We start from the raw sequence: 13,666 nt of genomic DNA on the forward strand, positions 1-13,666 counted from the left end.
GCTAGTAGGTCTCGCCTATCCACTCTTTCCCTGGAGTGACTGGTTCCCCCTAAAATTGGCACTGAAATTTGCTATGCTTCTTTTGCCTAGTACCTAATACATTGCTCCCAGTTTCTGGTGTGTAATAAGATGTTCCCTCTCCCCCAAACCTTTCCCTACATTGATATTTCTGGGTCTCTTTGTCTACTTTTGTATACACCCTTAGTTTTTAACTGGTTTTCTTGTAAATATAGTTTTGTACAATGTTATCTTTGTGGGAGGGAGGGAGGGAGGCAAGCTGAGGTGGGGACCAGGTTGAATATAGTATAACTCCTGAGTTCTGCCACTCTGAAATCTAACCAGAAATACAGATCTAGTTTTTAAGGTGACTTGTGTCCATGTGTCTTTTCTGGGGGTGAGAATTTAGGTGGGGAATTTGAGCCCAAGTTAGAGCATGAAGAATGGAGTATGCTCCTTCCTTCCAGCTACCTGCTTGTACTTCTGGCACCTTGTCGCCTCACAATCCCAGTTCCATGGTGGGTTTTTTTGGCTTCTTGTAGTTCTTTTTGCAATACAGATGAAACTTGGGCTCAGTAATAACCATGTGGTCAGCCATGCTTCTTCCCACTGGATATTGAGGAATGGTGGCTGATTTCTTTTCCCCTGTTTTAGCTTCTTTCTACTTTGAGGTCTTAGAGTGAAGGATTTGGCATGCATTCTAGGTGGGTGGTCTCTTAACAGATGCTCCGTTTACTTCTACAGCTCCTGAAATGATTGTTTGACATATGACTCCTGGGAAGGATCAGTAAGTACAGAAGAACTCAGATACTAACCTGCTCTTGGGAACAAAATCAGTATATGTGGTCCTTATTTAAAGGCTCATGGGTAACCGTTGGGGGGGGCGGGTTGCGGGGTGGGGACTCCTGTCAGCATTGGACGTCTTAGGCAAACTCAGGAGGGCCTTTGGAGTATGAGGAGGCAGCACTGGTAGCCTGTCACCTGTAAATGTCCACACCTGAAAAGGCAGCCTTAATCTTCCAGGCAGTTCCCCAGGTTTATTGAACCTGGAAAGACCTGAGCTCACTGCTGTTCTTGGTCTTCCACAGAGTAAAACATTCTTCATGTGCGTAGGCTCAGCCACTTCCATGAGCAGATTCTCTGGCTAGCACTGTGTTAGAATCAGGAGTGGTGGTGGTTAGACACAACCTTTGGCCCTGAACAGCCCACAGTCCACTGCCGAGAGGGTTCCTCATGCTACATATTGCTAATCATGACTAGGTTTTAGAGCAGTGAGGAGAGGTCCAGATTTTGCCAGGAATTGAATCGCTAGTTAACACTTTCATTATCTCACTGATTCACATAGCAGGTGACACTTTAGAATTACATTTTTATGGCCTAATTCCAGGACTCATTTTTCCTGTGAGCCCTACCTACATCCATTCCATTCAGTCTGTCAGATTGTCTGATGTTGACATGTAGTAGTCTGGGAAACTGCGCATAGATGCTTGAGCAGTGGCCCCTTGTGCCCAATTTTCTCCTGAAGTACTGCTTCCTGTAGTCATAGGGGGTTTATGTAAGAAAGGAAAACTTGATCTCTGTATAGAATTAGGAATTGTCTATACACAGGAGGTGGGGGGATGACACAGCACTTCATCAGTTACAAAATCACAGCCAAGGGGAAAAGAGCACTGTATGCCATGCAACGCCACGTCAGGGTTGCACTTAACTCAGTAAACAGCTAGGGGCTTTGGGAGGGAGGCAGGCTTTGTAATATCAAGAAGGTGGGGTGCCTCCTTCCCGTGGGAAGATGTGACTATGATTGGCTTGTTGGAATAAATCCATAGACTATAAATCTATAGATTGGTTTCTGCTGCCCAGAAATGATCAGTAATGGTATAGTCCTTTGATAAAGAGGGTTTAGGTTTAGGCTGGGAACCTTATCTGTAAGAGCAGAGTTGGGAGGGGAACTTGCACTTAGGCAGTTTGAAGCCTTTTTAATTTTACAGCATATAATATTGAATCTTAATTTTAGATCTTTTGCCACAGCTGGGAATGTGTGGAATGAGTATTGCCCCACTGGAGAGCTACAGGTAGGCCAGGCAAAGGTTTCATATAAGATTCCCTCCTTTCCCATTCTTCTATAACCCAAAGCCCGGGGAAAATGATCACAAACTCAGTGGGATTGTCACAGACATGTGGGTGCTTATTGCAAAAGGTGGTAGATGACAGCAAATGATGAGCTAATAATATTCTGATCATTGTACTAATAATAAGCACAGTAAGAAATTTGCAGGCTTTGCTCAGTTGAACTTAATAGCCTAGTAGGGAGAAAAGGCTTTTGTGTGTGAAACAATCAAAATGTGTTTACGGTAGAGCTAGAATCAGGCAACCTTTCTGATCCGGCTTGGCCAGATAACAGCTGAGTGAATTTGGGCAAGCCATTTAAAATTTGTGAGCCTTGGTTCCCCCATCTTAAAGGGAGAGATGTCAGATAAGCTGCATGCAAGTCCCTTACTATGTTGCTCAACCTTACTTGAGACAGCATCTTGGTTCCTAAGAGTCCCAACATTATCAAAAAAGTCAAAGTGACCCTATGCCTTTGGGCAGTACAAATTTTGTTAGTATGTTTTATTAATTTTTTTCTCTCATATTTCTCTAATCATGAAAATCATCCCTTAAGTCACTCAATATAGATTCCTGGGCACTTTCCCCTAAAGATTGTGAAATGCTAAGTCTAAAACGGGAACTTGTAAATAAGTCTAGACATGAACTCACAGGCCTGAATTCAGTCAAGTCTTTGCCTCTCTGAATAGATCTATGACATTGGTAAGGCGGGTTGCATCACCCTAACGAGATAAACAGGGTTGGTGTGAGAGTAAAATGAATATGTCCGGAATACCCGGCACCGAGCTCAGCACATAATGGGTGCTCTTTGAGCGAAACCTAAGCTCTTTACATATATGGGACTTAGGAAGACAGTGAAGTCTTCCATTTTCCTTTAAGAGTCCGGGAAGAACCGTAGAGGAGTCTCCTTCCCTCCCCACCCAGTACACACTGTTAGGATGTTTTCTTTTCCCCTTATACTGCTTTACTTTTGATGTGTCTGTTGACTTTATCACATTCTCTATTGACTTACCCAAATGGGTGCTAGATAAGGTAGAGTGTTGAGGGATATAAAGGTTAACATTTCAGCTCTGTAACTTAGAAGCCTTCTGGACTTGATTTCTCTACCAGGTTTCTAAGAGCTGGAAAGATTTTTTATCTTTTTTATCCCCCCAGCTTTGAAGTATAATGGACGTATATCACTGTATACATTTAAAGTGTACAGCATCATGGTTTGGCTGATGAATATATCATGTAAAATGATTACATTCATCATCTCAGAGATAGAGTAAAAAGAAGGAGCAAAAATACTTTTTTTCTCCTTGGGATGAGCACTTAGGATCTACTCTCTTAACAACTTTCACATATATTACATAGCAGTGTTAATTATAGTCATGTTGTACATTATATGTCTAATAATTAGGACTGGAAGTTGATACCTTTTGACCACCTTGCTCCAACACCGCTGCCACCTCCATTCCCAACTACAGATCTCATATCCTTTTGGGAGTTAGGTGTTTTTTTAGATTCCACAGAGAGTGAGATCATACATGATTCTGTTTGAATTAATTCACTTAGCGTAATACCCTAAGTTTAAGTCCACCTGTGTTACAAAGGGCAAGATTTCCTTGTAGTCTTCTTTTTTAATGACTGAGTAATATTCCATTGCACATATGTGTGTCATGACTTCTGTTATTATGTTATTTTCCAGTCTGGTTAACATACAGTGTTCTGTTGTGTTTCAGTGCACAGTGTGTTTAATGTTTCAGGTGTACAATAATACAGTAATTCCACAATTCTATGTTACTTAGTGCTCATCATGATAAGTGCACTTTTAATCCCCATAGCTATTTCCCCATCCCTCCACTCCTCTCCCTTGTGATAACCATCCATTTGTTTTCTATAGTTAAGAGTCTGTTTCTTGGTTTGTCTCTTTTTTCCCCTTTCCTCATTTGTTTCTTAAGTTCCACATATGAGTGAGATAATACGGTATTTCTCTCTCACTGACTTAATTTCACTTAGCATTATACTTTATAGCCGCATCAATGTTGTTGCAAATGGCAAGACTGCAATTCTTTCTTTATGGCTGTGTGTGTGTGTGTGTGTGTGTGTGTGTGTGTTTACATACCACTTCTTTATCTACTCATCTATTGATGGACGCTTGGGTTGCTTCCATAATTTGGTGATTGTAAATAATGCTGCTATAAACATAGGGGTGCATGTATCCCTTTGATTAGTGCTTTTGTATTTTGGGGGTGAAAACCCGGTAGTGCAATTACTGGATAGTAGGGTAATTCTATTTTTAACTTTTTGGGGAACCATCATACTGTTTCCAGCGTGGCTGCACCAGTTTGCATCCTCGCCAGCGCTGCATGAGGGTTCCTTTTTCTCCACATCCTCACCAACACTTGTTAGCACTTGTTTCTTGCTTTTGATTTTAGCCATTCTGACAGATGTGAGGTGATAACCTTATTGTGGTTTTGATTTGCATTTTCCTGATGATGAATGATACTGAGCATCTTTTCATGTGTCTGTTGGCCATCTTTGGAGAAAGGTCTGTTCATGTCTTCTGCCCATTCTTTAATGGGATTATTTGTTTTTTGGGTGTTGAGTTGTATCAGTTCTTTATATTTTGGATACTGATCATTTATCAAATGTCATTTGCCAAGTGTCTTCTCCCATTCAGTAGGTTGCCTTTTAGTTATGTAGATTGTTTCATTTGTTGTGCAAAAGCTTTTTATTTTGATGTAGTCCCAGTAGTTTATTTTTGCTTTTATTTCTCTTTCCTCAGGAGACCTGTCTAGGCAAATGTTGGCATGGCCAATGTCAGACATTACTGCCTGTTACCTCAGGGTTTTTATGGTTTCTGGTCTCACATTTAGGTCTTTCATCCATTTTGAGTTTATTTTTGTGTATCTACATTGGAGAAATGTCTGTTCCTTTGCCCATTTTTTTGAAAATAGAAATATAATTAACAGTGTTAATAGTGTCAGATGTGCAACATAATGAGTCAGAAATTCTACACATTACTCAGTGCTCATCAAGATAATTTACTCTAGGCGCGCCTGGGTGGCTCAGTCAATTAAGCGTCCGACTCTTGGTTTTGGCTCAGGTCATGATCCTAGGTTGTGAGATCAAGCCCCACATGTTTGAGATTCTGTCCCTCTTCCTTCCCCTATGCCTGAGAGCATGTACTCTCTCTCTTTCTCTCAAATAAATAAAATCTTAAAGGAAAAAAAAAGGATAAGTGTACTCTTGATTCTCTGTTTCACCACTCCTCACAATCTCTCCCCTCTGGCAACCACCAGTTAGTTCTTTGTTTTTAAGAGTCTTTTTTTTTTTTTTTTTGTTCGTTTGTTTCTTAAATTCAACATATGAATGAAAGCATACTGTATTTGTATTTCTCTGACTGACTTATTTCACTTAGCATTATACTCTCTCGCTCTATCTGTGTCATTGCCTAGGGCAAGATTTCATTCTTGTTTATGGCTGAGTAATATTCCATAATATATATACACATCTTCATTGATGGACGTTTAGACAACTTCTGTATCTTGGTTACTGTAAATAATGCTGCAATAAATATAAGAGTGCATGTGTCTTTTTGAATCAGTGTTCCCCTTTGCCCATTTTTTATGGGATTATTTGCTATTGACTTGTATGAGTTCTTTATATATTTTGGATGTTAACCCCTTATCTAGATACTTAGTTTGCAAATAATTTTTCCCATTCTGTTGGCTGTCGTCTCACTTTGTTGATTTTTCTTTTTGTGCAGAAGCTTTTTCATTTGATGTAGTCCCACTTGTTTATTTTTGATTTTGTTGCCTGTGCTTAAGGTGTCATACCCAGGAATTGTCGCCATTGAGCTTCCTTCATCTGTTTGCCCATAAATTTGCTTGTGATCTGCAAGTAGAATTTCTGGAGCACAGGCACAGGGAATTAGGCTTGAATATGTTGAGCTCAGGAATTTTGTCTAGTTCATAGCTTGTCCCAGAAGCTATAAAATGTGGTTAATAAAACTTGATGATAGGATGAGACTAAGTTACAGATCCCATCTATGTAGGTGTTAGGGGGATTAATGAACTCCTTTGGTTTAACTGAGCAGCCAGGTAATGGGGAACTCTGTAGGCTTACAGAACACGTCGGAGTCTTCCATGGAACTCAGAAAGGAAAAATGTCAAGACTGAGGCATTTGCCCTGAGTTACTAGGATTGCTCCCACCCTGCTGCTCTGTTAGATCCCTGTAACTTGGGTCTAAGAAAGAACTGAAGAGTTTTCAGCTGCCTCATCTTTCCCTGACCTCACAGTTAGAGGTTCTGCAGATGCTGTTTCCTCTGGAAGATCTCTTGCCAAGAATAGCATTCCTGGCGTGGGGTTGGGGGCCAAGTTGGACTATGGATGGAATGTTGCTTTTCTTGTTTTTTTTTTTTTTTTAATGTATTGCTAGCAAGACTGCTGTGGCTGGGAAAGGCACTTGGAGTTCACTCCTGTCATGGGGAGAAGAGCACTTGTCTTCAGAATGTGTGCTGCTCCTGTGATGCAGTCTCTGTTGAGTTTCTCATTAGTGGGAAGCCAGAAACGTTGGGAACATTCTTCAGATGAGATCAACCCGGCTTCCGATTTTTTTTTAAAAATTCCTGAATTCTGTTTCTGTTCAAAAAAGAAATGACATGTATTTGCCTGAGTCATCTACTTGCTCACGTGCATATGGTATGCTGTATGTGGGTATTTTGTTTATTGTACCTTTAAAACACATTCAAGGGCTGTATCAAGACCTCAGAAGAACCATCTCTGCTGCTGAAATCAAACCTTGTCCACAAAAATAAGTGTAGGGGCCATAGGGCCTAATCTTGGGTACGTGGTAGGGAGTCATTAAACAACTGTGGTCAGTGGCTACTACATTTGGGGATCTGTTAGCCCAGTGTGTGGGGCTCGTGTGAAGTTGAGCAAACTGAAATCAGCAGATACACACTACACAGCGGTCAGAAGAGTCCCCTCCATCAGTCTGCACCGGCCTAGCCAACTATGCCTATAGAAGCTTGAAAACCAACCTTAGAAGACATGACCAACCCACTAGAGGATGCTGACAGATTCATTTATTCCACCAGTACTTACTAAGCACCTACTACATGCCATCTCCTTGCAGGTCTGCTCTGCACCCAAAGTTGAAGGACAGTTTTTATAACCTAGCAGTTCTGTGAGTTTGCTAGGAGCCTGGCGGCAAGTTTCTGAAGAGCCACGTCTCTTTGTCTCCTCAGTTAAAACAGACACAGCCTTGTGACTTGTGGGAAAAGTCAGAAGATCCTGAATCTGAAAAAGGTGGATGGTGGGTACCCAAAGGTTTTCAGTCCAGAAAGAGAAAGAAACCTATTGCAGCGTGCAGTGGTTTTTAACTTTTTTTTTTTAAAGATTTTATTTATTTATTTATTTGACAGAGATCACAAGTAGGGAGAGAGGTAGGTGGGGGGTGGGGAGCAGGCTCCCCACTGAGCAGAGAGCCCAGTGTGGGGCTTGATCCCAGGACCCTGAGATCATGACCTGAGCCGAAGGCAGAGGCTTTAACCCACTGAACCACCCAGGCGTCCCCAGTGGTTTTTAACTCTTAACTGGACTTTAGGATCATCTGTTTGTCAGAACAGATTGCTGCATTTTGTCCCCAGATTACTCTTAATCTCTCCTGGTGTCTGGGCATGTGTATAGTTCACAGTCTGGTGGTCATCAGACTTAGAAATCATTGGGTTGAGTAGGGAACGAGGGAACAGTGTTTATTATTCAAAATGAAGCCAAATAAATAAATAGACCAAGGTTGTAAATTCCAGTTTGGGGGCAAAAAGCTGGGAGACTCAACTGGAGGTAGCTCCAGGCCTGTCAGCACCACCCACCCCCACCCTCACCCCCCAAATCTAGAAGCCAATACCCAGTGGGTTTTTTTTTTTTTTTTTTAAGATTTTATTTATTTATTTGACAGATCACAAGTAGGCACAGAGGCAGCCAGAGAGAGACGGGGAAGCAGGCTCCCCGCTGAGCAGAGATCCTGATGTGGGGCTCTATCCCAGGACCCTGGGATCATGACCCGAGCTGAAGGCAGAGGCTTTAACCCACTGAGCCACCCAGGCACCCCCTCAGTGGGTTTTTTTGTAAGCCCAAAGGCAAACCCATCTCAGTATCTCACCTCTGTCTTCTAGAGCCTTCACATTTTCATTCACAGGCTTGCCCAGCAGAACTTGCCTTCTCTGACAGCAAACAAAATCTCAGGGAATGTGAGATGCTTTGCATTAGTTCATTTAGGGTTTTCACACATTTAATAATTTGGGGCCATTGAATAGATGTGTATAGGCTAGTGACATGATGGTCATGAGAAGTATCTACATTTACTGTGGGTTATTAGAGCCTAGTGTTGTTAACAAAGCAGTCTGGGGAGTCTCTTGCCTTTACTGAACTGATGCTGCGGCTGGAGAAAGGCCACTTTACCACGGAAAACAGTCAAAATCCTGTCTCAAATGCCAAGTTGGAGTGAAGGCCATAGAAAGAGCCTTGAACACAGAGTCCGACGACCTGGGTTCACCAGTCTCTAAACATGGTCTCAGTTTCCTGTCTATAAAGTGGAAACCAACCTTCAGGGGTCATGATAACAGCAAAGTGCTGTTTCTAAGCCTCCAGGGGATGAGGAGGCATGGCCACTGAACTTGGGTCTGGAACCCAGGGATGTCTAGAGCCATCTCATCTTGAACTGCAGTCCTATGTGCAAGGCTTCGAAAGGAAGGGACATTCCAAGCGAGGGGCCCCAAAGAGGGCACAGTGGAGTTTTCGGGCTTCTGCGAGGCTCCCATGAGCTCCTAGGGCTGTGCCCCCTTCACTTCTACTCTGCTACCCTCCCTCCAGGCCCCGTGACAGTCTGCCAAGGCCTTGTAGAGTGGGAGGGTGTGGCTGGCGTAGGCACAGCCTTGGGGATGGGGGAGAATTAGCCAAGTACATTCCAGTGAGGGCCTTGTCCTGTTGGAAGTTCAGGGCCAAACCAGGAATCCAATTTTGTCAACCCAACTGAGAAATCTTTTTTTTTTTTTTTTTAAGATTTTTATTTGTTTGATAGAGACACAGTGAGAGAGGGAATACAAGTGGGGGGAGTAGAAGAGGGAGAAGCAGGTGCCCCACTGAGCAGGGAGCCCGATGCGGGGCTCGATCCCAGGACCCTGGGATCATGACCTGAGCTGAAGGGAGATGCTTAACAACTGAGCCACCCAGGCACCCCGAGAAATCATTTCTTAAACAACTATTTGTGCCAGATGTTGGCATTCAGAATCGAACATGTTAACATCTAGGCTAGCATTTTTCAAACTAGGTACTCTGGAATTCTAGATGTTATTAAGGGGTCCTTTAATAAAAATTTTGTGCTCCCATTCAGAGAAATGGGAGCTGGAAATTACTGTCTTGAAAAGTTCAATGCTTTGAACACAGCCCTTCCCATGTCCCCTGATCCCTGTTGGTAACATCCTCTGGAGGAAGCGCTAAAGGATCCTTTGGGAGGTTGGCGCACCCCTAAGATCTCCAGATACATGGAGCTTGCTGTGAAAACTAGGTGGGTGGGGGGGAGCCTCCCGTGGTGCCCACGGAACTCTGCTGGGCAGAACCATTCTCAGCATTTGATCTGACCCAGGCAAAGTGAAAGTACCCTTATTCTCAGAGGTGAGGCTGAGCAAAGGGCCTCATTTCTGTGTCCTCAGGAACTCCCTGTGCTATGTGTCCTATCACGAGTTACACCAGAAGTCATGTCAGCAAGTCCCGGGCTTCATCTCTCTGGGCTCATGTCTCTCTCCGTACACTGGGTAATGGATTGGTCCTTAGCAGTGGTGATATTTATCAAAGGCCTTTTCTCCATCTGTCCCTCTGTGTACATATGCACTGCAGTCATTTCCACATCATCCAGTTAATAAAGTTTTGTAAGAATTTTTTTGCCAGAGTAAATGTGTTCTGGAGAGGAGCTAGGGTATCCCCTTAAAATGGCCCAACCTGCCTGGGAGCCAAAATCTGATTCTGGGGACTGTTGCCATTAATTTGCCAGGGACTCTGAGCCAGGAAACAGTTCCTGGCTGATCGTCCGGGTTTGTGGCCCCCTCCTACCCGCACTCCCAAGGCAGGCTAGGGACACGTGGCCCTGCCCCGCCCTTGCTGGCTTCAGTTTCTGAATCGCGAGCTGCAGTGGCCTGCTTTCCCCCCCGCCCTTCTCATCAGTCAGGAAGACTGGATTGCAGGCTAAGGGAAGCCGCAGCCTCCCACCTAGCACCCACTGCCCCCAGCTCCTGGGCACCTGCTCCAGTCCTGGAGTCCATTGAAATCCTCAGCAAAGCCCTAGAAAACCATATCCTCCTGGGTGAACAGGTAAGAAGGCATTTTTTTTAAAAATATGATTTCCTTTTCCTGACTTCACCTCAACTTAGCTGCTACTTTTGCAGATCACAGCAAGAGGGATTTGAACAAGATTGAAAAAGACAGCCCCCCCACTCCCACCAAGCAGCTCTGCACTATGTCTCAGAAATGTGAATTCTCTACGTGTTTCTTCAGGCTTGCAGGGAAAAAGGCAGATCCAAATAACCATAAAGCAAGTTACTTTCCCGTGTTCTCTTCTGGGTTTTGTAAATCATCAAACCCACATTTTTAAACGATTGTTGTGGGTTCACTGCATAGTGCTTTAGGTCTTTAGATCTTTAAGTACTCTGTGTGAATGAGTTATCACATGCTTGAATTACCTTATCAAAAATTAATCGACTTAGAGTTCTTTAAAAAGGGGGGAAAGAAAATGGCATAGGTGGTATTCTGAAATTAAAACGAGTTCTACTTTTACACTTGACATTTCTTTTAAATGCACACAACCCAACTACTATAGGTCATGCATACTCAAGGTTTATGTGCTGTCCACCACATTAACAAGTCCATCCCAGCACACAGCCTTTGCCCCTCAGTTGGGAAGCTGGGTTGCTTCCAGGTGTTTTGCAGTTAGTAATCTGGCTTTTATAGACAACACTGAAAATAACTTTTTCAAAGTTTTTAAACACTCTTCCCCCTCTCCTTGGAGTTTATTTTCCATCTAGAATGAATGAACACTTGGGGCATAGGGCAAGAACATTTTTATGGTTCATGATACACATGGGGTGAACTCACTCAATTATGTGACTAATTCCTAATTTTCAGAACCATGATGGTATGAGGGGGTGGATAAGGAACTTGTTTTCTCTGAGGATTTTTCAGGAAGGAGGCAGTTTGCGTGGTGGTTAAGACAATGACCTCTGAAGGCAGGCAAACCTGGGTTTGTATGCATAACCTCTTGGCCTTGAACTCTCACTTAGTAATTGTACCTCAGTTCATCTGCTGAATAGAGATGATAAAAATTTAATAACTGGGGCGCCTGGGTGGCTCAGTGGGTTAGTCCTCTGCCTTCAGCTCAGGTCATGATCTCAGGGTCCTGGGATCGAGCCCCACATCAGGCTCTCTGCTCCGCGGGGAGCCTGCTTCCTCCTCTCTCTGCCTGTCTCTCTGTCTAGTTGTGATTTCTCTCTGTCAAAAAAAAAAAAAGGGAAATGATCCCTTCTAAAAAAAAAAATTTAATAACTGATAGAAGATTTGTAAAGCGCTTGGCACAAAGTCTGGGACTTAAGGCACCCCTGGCAGGCTCTTCAAGCCTGCGGCTCTCTCTGGGTCATTTCACCAGTTGGGCGGAATTGAGAAGGTCATCCCAAGGGCATCTTTTTGACTCCTTGACTCTTCTTTTCCAGCCCCTTTATAACTGGAGTGAAAGGCTTCTCCCCTGAGAGAGGATTTCTTTTTTTACTTAGGCCCCTATCTGTACTACGGCTGGAGCGCTGCGTATGGGGAGGACAGCAGGTCAGCTGCCAGCCCCTCTATTTCTGAAGGTTCCCCAGACTCTTGACTTCTGCCATCTGATCAAGATGTCACCCTTCCATCTCTCAGCCTCCTGGGTCAAAGTGCAGTTTAAGGGCTCCCTAGACAGAGTGGAGAATTCCGCAGGCACACCTGTTATCCCCCTCTAGCAAGTTACTGGGAGGCCATCTATGAGGTGCAGTGGAATAAGCACAGGCTGGTCAGGCCGGGTTCCAATCCTGGCTGTGGGGGGGTCAGTCATTAGACTTCTCTCTTTTTTTTTTTTTAAGATTTTATTTATTTATTTGACAGACAGAGATCACAAGTAGGCAGAGAGGCAGGTGGAGAGAGAGGAGGAAGCAGGCTCCCTGCTGAGCAGAGAGCCTGATGCGGGACTCGATCCCAAGACCCTGAGATCATGACCTGAGCCAAAGGCAGACTTAACCCACTGAGCCACCCAGGTGCCCCCCGTTAGACTTTTTTTTTTTTTTAAGATTTTATTTATTTATTTGACAGAGAGAGAGAGATCACAAGTAGGCAGAGAGGCAGGCAGAGAGAGAGGAGGGAGCAGGCTCCCCGCGGAGCAGGGAGCCCGATGCGGGGCTCGATCCCAGGACCCTGAGATCACGACCTGAGCCGAAGGCAGCGGCTTAATCCACTGAGCCACCCAGGCGCCCCTCGTTAGACTTTTCTAAGCATTGATTTCTTCCTCAATAAAATGGAAGTTAATGCCTATGCCATAGAATTACATACAATAACATGGGTAAAGCATTTGACACATGGGGGCCCATTACTGTGGAAGGTCAAGCCATGCTCCAGAGCCTTTAGGAAGATACCAGAATTAGCCATAAAAGACAGGCCGAAAACTCACATGCTTTTGTTTTCTTGGTCAATAATCATTTACTGGGCTGGCTGGCCATGGCGCTGGAAACAGGCAAGATGCAGAAGACAGATTACATGCTCTCGATATAGGCACACAGCCCATCTCACAGGCGCAGAGGAGACGGTGACTGAGCAGCCTGGCGGCTCCGGGACAGCTCCCTGCTTACAAAGGAAGAACATTAAGCAGAAGCGGGAGCAGAGTTTGGGGAAGGTGGGGAGTTCAGGAGGCTGCAAGGCCGGAAGAGTGGGGTATGAGGTGAGAGGAGTCAGCGGGGACCAAATTTTGAAGGACGCTGATAAGTCTAGTGAGAATATGTACTTTATCTTAAGGACGTGGAGATTTAAGTGGGATTGGGGATGCCTGTTCTGGCGGCTTTGGGGGATGGTGTTGGAAATGCACCCAGCCTTCCACCCCATCTCAGGGGCTTTAATGGTACCCCAATTAAATAAATGCACAGGATAGGCTCAGTGTGGGAGAGAGCCTGGCCTGGAAGTTGGGGTGCTGCGTTCTGGGGTTCTGATCCCAGCTCACCACCAGAGTGGGTGGGTCCCCTCTTCTGCCTCAGTTGAGAGTTCAGGGCAGGTAGGCTTCCTATAGCTCTTTCTTCTGGGGGTCTGCAAAATGTCTTTGGAAGCTGAAGTTCTCCTCCTCTCCAGTCCCCCTCCCCAAGGCAGTACTGTCTGGTGGCAGTACCTGACTCGGTCTTGATAAAGACATTTTGTCTGAAATGGGCAATCTGGCCCTTTAATGCTGGGGGACTCCACGGAGGTCTGAGAACGGTGGCCTCCAGGCCTGTAGCAACCCCAGGGGAATTGTAGACTCCCTCTT

General features: G+C 44.5%; 1 protein-coding gene across 1 annotated transcript in view; it reads left to right on the top strand.

The window, feature by feature from the left end:
• Positions 1-10,308: 10,308 nt before the first annotated feature.
• Positions 10,309-13,666, top strand: part of IL34 (interleukin 34) — a 55,665-nt gene continuing 52,307 nt past the window's right edge. Inside the window, exon 1 of the mRNA XM_045986994.1 lies at positions 10,309-10,458. The gene's annotated coding sequence lies outside the window, so the exon portion shown is untranslated. The remainder of the gene's footprint in view (positions 10,459-13,666) is intronic.

Source organism: Meles meles, chromosome 19, assembly GCF_922984935.1.
Source record: "Meles meles chromosome 19, mMelMel3.1 paternal haplotype, whole genome shotgun sequence".
NCBI classification, from domain to species: domain Eukaryota; kingdom Metazoa; phylum Chordata; class Mammalia; order Carnivora; family Mustelidae; genus Meles; species Meles meles.